The sequence below is a fragment of the Toxotes jaculatrix genome, chromosome 12 (genome assembly GCF_017976425.1).
Source record: "Toxotes jaculatrix isolate fToxJac2 chromosome 12, fToxJac2.pri, whole genome shotgun sequence".
NCBI classification, from domain to species: Eukaryota; Metazoa; Chordata; class Actinopteri; family Toxotidae; genus Toxotes; species Toxotes jaculatrix.
In genome coordinates, this window is record NC_054405.1 from 17287073 (window position 1) to 17293874 (window position 6802).

Consider the following 6802-nt stretch of genomic DNA (forward strand, 5'->3'; position numbering starts at 1 on the left):
TAATTTCCTTTCACAACATTGTAAATAATATCAAGTGTTAGAGATGTCAATATTATGTTTAAGCTTTGCAAAATGTAACTAAAGGGTATGTTTATTGAATACATGGAAAAGTAAACTTTTTTTATTTAATTTATTTTTGTTTTTGTTTATGATACTTTCTACAAAAAGAGTATATAATGGTCTAATTCACGCTTAAGTGACTGTTTCTCACCAAGTTAGCGTTCCATTCAAAGCTGCTTTCACAATGAAGTAAAATATTGTTCAACTGTGTGTTTGTGTACACACTGACGGCAACAACAGCAACAACAACATAAACGGTGTATACTGAGATTGACTAGTTATGAGCAAGAATGTAAAAATCATCTCAAATCCTGGAGTGCATTTTACATTTAGAATTAAAACACTCATTATTTACTTATTTTGTTTGTTTTTGGAGCTTTTGATTTTTTTTCTGATGGGGCCACTTTGCCAAAACGCCATTTCTAGCAAAGTACAGTTAGCACCACTTAAAAGAGGGGTGGGGCACATTGAGAAGGAGGAGAAGTGCCTTTTCCAATTTCAGAGTTGAAGCTGTGATGGCTATTACTTTGTCGATTGATGGCGCATCTTTATTTTCCATCCCACTGTGTCCCCTGACCCTGTTTGCCATAGTCCTCCACCTCCATTCAGCTGAAAATTGAGACATAACACTCAGAAAGTACCAGCTACACTGCCTTCAGTATCACATGCCCGTTTGGACTCATTTGTTGCTGCTTGTTGGTGAGCAACAGCGAGAGACAGGGACAGAGACAGAAAGAGACAAAGAGAGAAAGGAGACATTGAGTTGAAGTGGCACTGTAATCTTACTTTAGCTGGCGCTGTGTTTCGCACAGAGGACTTGTCTTGTAGTTCTACGATAGTGACGAAGATGAATATATTTTTGTAGCATGATGTCAATCCCTCTTCCGAGAAAAACCAACAGAAACTAACGCCAATGTGAAAAGAATGCTTTTGTTTTGGTCTTGAACATTGCTTGCTCTTTTTTTCTTTTAACTTAGAAAAGACACACACTTTAGGTAAATGCTTCTTCTCTGATGTGGCACGTTAAGGTTTCTGAACAGTCCATTTTAAATTATGTTAATGTAGCAATATTAATTAGCAAGGGCTTTTCTTAGGACCTGAACCTGACACTCAGTCTGGGGGTGATATCCATTGTAGCTTTACATTGACCCCTCCTACTTGTAGTTTCATCTGTATGCTGTACATAGAAATCTAGGAATTATTTAGATTTGGTCAAAGATAACGTTGCATTGTGTGTCCATCCAGGGTTCTGAAGCCTCTGGGTCCCACTCTAACTTTGTTTCACAATGTCTCCACATTTCTTGCTGGAGAGTGGGGGTGCATTGTATTGCATTATAGGTTCTGGGTGTGCTTTTTTTTGAATACGTTTTACAGGGCGCTGAACAGGACAAACAGCATGTACAAACTCTCTGTGTGTTTGTGCGCTGAGGTGAAGAGATCACGCTATCGCCAGAGGGAAACAAAAAAGACATTGGTGGTTGTTGCTATTGTTATTATCTGCATTATCATTAAGCTCAATACCGAGCCTATCCCCTAATGGCAGACGTCTTTGCAAGCTTATGCAAGCGGTCTACTGTTCACAGCCACTTAACCTACAAGCAGAGGGTCAAGGAACTGCAAAGTTCAGGGTGAAGAGTTGTATAAAGATATTTGAATTCTAAACTATTGTATGTATGTTTATTATCATGAAGAAAAAATCTATCTATACATATGTAAAATACATAATGCATACAGTATTTGATTCTATTAATGAAGATATTAGCTAAGATGATGATGAATATTGTTTGTATTATCAACCTATTGTTATGCATTTTGCACATTTAGAAGAACAATAACATTACATTTATGTAGTCAGCTTTGTGCTATGCAAGGACAGCTTTGAACCGCATCATTGACCTTCTCTCCCTGACCATTGTGTTTCAGATTCACAAGCTATTAAAAAAAAAGAAAAGAAAAAAGCTCGGCTTTTATATCAGCTGTGTAAACCATTAGGTTTTTTTTTTTTCTATCCATGGCTATACAGGGTGACATCAAAGAAAACAGTGGATTATCTCTTTTGTTTGCGCTTTGGATTTTTGTCGGTGGTTGAAGTGAAAATGGCTTTCATTGTTGATTGCACTTTTTCTCCGGAGACATGCAATAAAGTGACTGAACTGAAAAAAACACAGGAGCAAAACTGTAACAAGATCACCTTGTTAATAATATTTCTGTTCACTCCCTGAGCTTGTTTGTCATTACAAAAATGGAGGCAGGTGAAATGTGATTTTGCTAAATGGATCATTTTGTTTCTTTTGTTTTCCAAAGCTCAATGATATTATAGGAAGCCCCAGAGTTTTTACTTTGACAAGAGAAAAGTGAGTTTTGTACACTTTTGTTGCTGGGAATACCTGTGATAAGCTCCTATCTTGTACTCCAATAGACCACTTACAAATATTTTTGAGCCAGGTCTGGTTTTGCTACACTTAATGCTCCAGAGAGAGGGAATGTGAAATATGAGGCACAGTGCAATCATGAGCTTCCAACTTTTACCTTCACACTCATATGCAGAACGTACATGTAAATAGCACATTTGTAGGCACATCAGTCATTTATTTCTTTATGTTTGATGCAAGGTCCATTGCAGTTCTCAGCAGCTTTTCCATACTGAGTTTTTGGTTATTCCTAGATACCTACTGGAGTTTTTTCTTGTATTTTTATCAAGCAAAATATGTTCTGATTTTCACTGAAATGTAAAAAAAACAAACTAATTTTCTAAAGCACAAAAGTTGATTACGGTAAGAGAAATTCGAGTGAGACTGTATACATATGGACATCAACATCAACATACATACACTTGCACACAAATACATTTACCTGCATACTGTACACAGGAATGTGTTAGTAGTTCAGTGATACTGGCAAAGGGTTCTGATGGGTGTAGATGAAATGGTGAACCTTCTGTAAATGTTTTCTTTTGTTTCTTTTGGTTATGATATGGCCCTGTAGAATCTGATTCTCTGCATTAGTCTTTAAATAAAAAGAAAACAAATGAAAGTCGTGGCTATAACTCTGTTCTTGTGCGATGGATTACTAGACAAAGACAGATCTTTGTCAGGTCTGTTTGAGGTACAGCATTCAGTTATGTTTTAGAATGTTTGTCACTTTCATGTTTTAAGACAGCACACAGTACATATAAAGTGTGTTAAAGTCAAGAAGATGTTCACTGGGACCCAGATTAGACAGTGGGATGGGCTGTCTGTCTGTCTGTTAGTCAGGCAGTTGGTCAGTCCACTATTTTGGTCCAGACTGAAGCAGTCCCCCCATGATGCACGTTAAGGCTCCTGTGTCTGATACTTAGGAATGAACAGGACAACTGCCCTGACCTCTAACCTTCACCCCACACCCCTAAGCCTAGCAGCTGCTGCCCCATCCAACCTGTTAAAGACTTTTTTTCCTTCAATTGACAGCAGTAGTGAAGATACAGAGAGGAAACTGCAAAGCAAAAGAGAGATGGATATGACATGGAGAGAGTCAAACTGTGGACACTGCAGTGTGGTATACGATAGACCCTTGTAGTTAGGCTACTGGGACACACCACGCACCCCTGAACCAAACTTTTTTAAATCAGTGCAGTTGGTTTTTCAACCACATACTAATGCATCAAGCTACATCAGTGTTTTTTTAATTGTTTATTTGTTTGTCTGTTTTTAACTGTAAGCCAGGTTCTCTGATATTCTAGTAATTAATCTGCATGTTGCTTTTTTTTAATCTTTGGTTTATTTTAAAGCACTGCTCTTACTGTTCTACTGTTACTGGCATTTGTTATAGCATCTCATTTCTATTGCACCACTCATTTCTAACCAAAAAGTTCCAGCCAATACAGGATGCATAAAGGCAAAGGTAGAGCAAATAAAAGCTCCTTTATTATTATTAATATTATTAGTGGCAGTCACAGTGGTAGTAGTTGATTTCAGTTACAGTAATTTGCTGATGTCTACATAGCATGAAAAGGCAGTCTAACCATCTCTCAACTGACATCTGTATTTTGTTCCTCATTCCTTTTCTTCTCACTCTTACGCCTCTTCTCTTGCTGCTTCTGTTCTCAAGCCTCCACCTCATCCCCATCTTCTCCCACCCTGCTATGAGACTTCAGGTGCAGGGGAACGTGCGCTTCTTCCTTAAAAGCATGTGAGCTGCCAAGCCCTGAGACTGTTACGTAATAAAGCTGCTTCTCGCTGGCAGACGAGCGGAGAGAGGAGGCTTTTTCTCTTTCTCTCTGCCTGCTTCTCCTCCTCCTCCCTCTCTGTCTGTCACTCTTTCCCTCTTAGGCACAGATTTGGTCGGGGGTGGGGGGTGGGGGGCATAGGGATATGTCCCCCCACTCAGTCTTAGGCAAAGGACAAATTGCATTCCAATTGTTTCTGTCTCAAATGCACATACTGTGTTTTTCTCTTGATATGCATTTTTAGACACAAAACAAACGGCATTGTGTGGATGACTATTGTCACAAGTACAAACGCTCCTTTCCTTTTTAAGAAGAGAGTCTTTCTCCTCGTCTCTGAGTTTTCCTAGAAACTCCATTCATAGGGGCATATGAATGTCCATGAATGGTGTTTATTGCAAAAAGGAATGTAAATTCAACCAATCCCTACATCATACACAGCAGCATGCAGTCCTGTCAAAATGCTGCAAAAGCCGCACAAGAACAAAGCAAATCAGAAAAATGCTCACCAGTGATCATGCTTCTTAACTCTAAATAATCCAACTCAGAATACTGCTACATGCTCAGGAAATGAAGAATTAACTTCAGCTTTAATAAAGCAGCTTCCAATTTTGATAATGTAAAAGGGACCTAGTGGGTTTCTCATGCAGACACTCATAATTTAAGCCCAGTTAAAACTCATCATTTCTCATATCCAGATAGGATGCAGATGCAATTTAATACACTTTTGTTTAGTCTTAGCCACACGCATCCCTGCTGGCTTAGTCACAGATGTGATGCATTAATCTCTTGCTTTTCCAATCTGAGTAGGCTCTACTCCAGTCCAGTGGATGGTGGTAAGTGACCTGAAGATGTTGGGTAATGGCTATACCAAAATGCAAGAAGAATGACTTGTGCAAAAAAAGTTTGGCTGCCTAGCTGACAGCTATTGCTCAATTACCTAAATGACTGTTTTTTGGAAGATATTACTCAGTTCTCCATTGTGAAAAATCAATTTCTTCAGTTTTTATCTTTCTCTCTTTTTTTGCCTGGACTCTCAGTGTCCATTGGAACGTACTGTGAATCAAAGATGAATAAAGCTAATGATTCCAAAGCCACCCTACAGGCAGTGAGCATTTCATACTCAAAGGACAGGTTTTTAGTGGGGTTTAGTTTTTGAATGTTGGCCAACAATTATATTATAGTCATCCTTCCCTGAATCTTTTTAAGACAGGGAAATATGGGTTGCATTCAGCCCATTACTGCACCTATAATAAATGATATAACCATAAATGTGAAATTTCTCATGCAAGTTTCTGTTTCTCATGTAAGTTTACATTCTCCACATGGAGATGAGGGAGGCTTCAGATCAGCCAAAGGGGAACGAGGAGTCACTCTGTCTTTCTCACACACACATCCCAGGTACCTTGTGCCACGTCCAATTCTCCAGGCTCTAAATTCTCAAGCTCCAGCCACATCAGGGACTCGCATCTCCTGAGATTTCTATTAGTTCTCTCCCTGCCTGCTCATTTTTCTGTCCCTTTTGCTTCAGCGTCTCACTCTCTTCCATTGCCTGCTGTCTCTCTTTCCCCAATTACCCTTTGGAAGACTCTGCAGATTACTTGGCCAGGTATCAGGATCTGTGATTTGTTTTTCTCCTTCAGTTCAAATGAATAAATGAATACGTAAAAAGTAAGGAAAACACAATTGGAGCAAAAGATAATTACTTTACGTTCTGCACCCACTGAAAGTAAATGCTTCTGTAATAAAGGTTCTGTGCCCAAGGACAGCATTGTTTTTACTTTTAACAATATTTTCTTTATGTACATGTACTACAAAATTTTTATGTACAATAAAAAAAAACCTCACCCTAATGTGTTTTTTACAGAGTGGTTATTTAAAAAAAATACAAATCAGTCACCTATTTCCCTCAACCGGGTTTAAGGAGTCAGTATTGGGTTGGACTTAAGTCAGCCCATAGCACTGTGAATTCCATTTGCTGTCAAAAGCTCTTCCTAAATAGAAGCTAGGTCCATAACACTGAACTGTTAGGCAGTAATATAAGGTAGTATTATGACAAAAGGGGCCAGCCTTTTTATGGTGACTCAGTGAGACAGGCTGGTGTAAGGAGGAACACTTGGGAGTATTTTGGTGTGTCTGTCCATGTGCTGTGACTTTATAGTGATGGAACATAACAAAATACATTAACTCAAGAACTGTACTTGAATAGAATTTTGAGGTACTTTATTTGAGTCCTTTCATTTTATGCTGCATTGGAGAGTTCATTTTTGAATACAGGCCCATTTTTTTACTTACACTTTTCACACTTGTAGTGCTACTTTTACCTAAAACAATAATATAATAACTGATATTTCTTCATCTTTTTTGGGGGCCCCATAATATAACCTTATAAAGTAAAAAAAATATTTATATTATAAAATTTGTATTTTATATATAGTAAATAAAAACACATCCAGCAGACACAGGACAAGATTAGCATTCATTCGTTGAGGTAAAAGTCTGTCTCTATTAAATGCTCCACCACCAGCATCTTGCTAACTT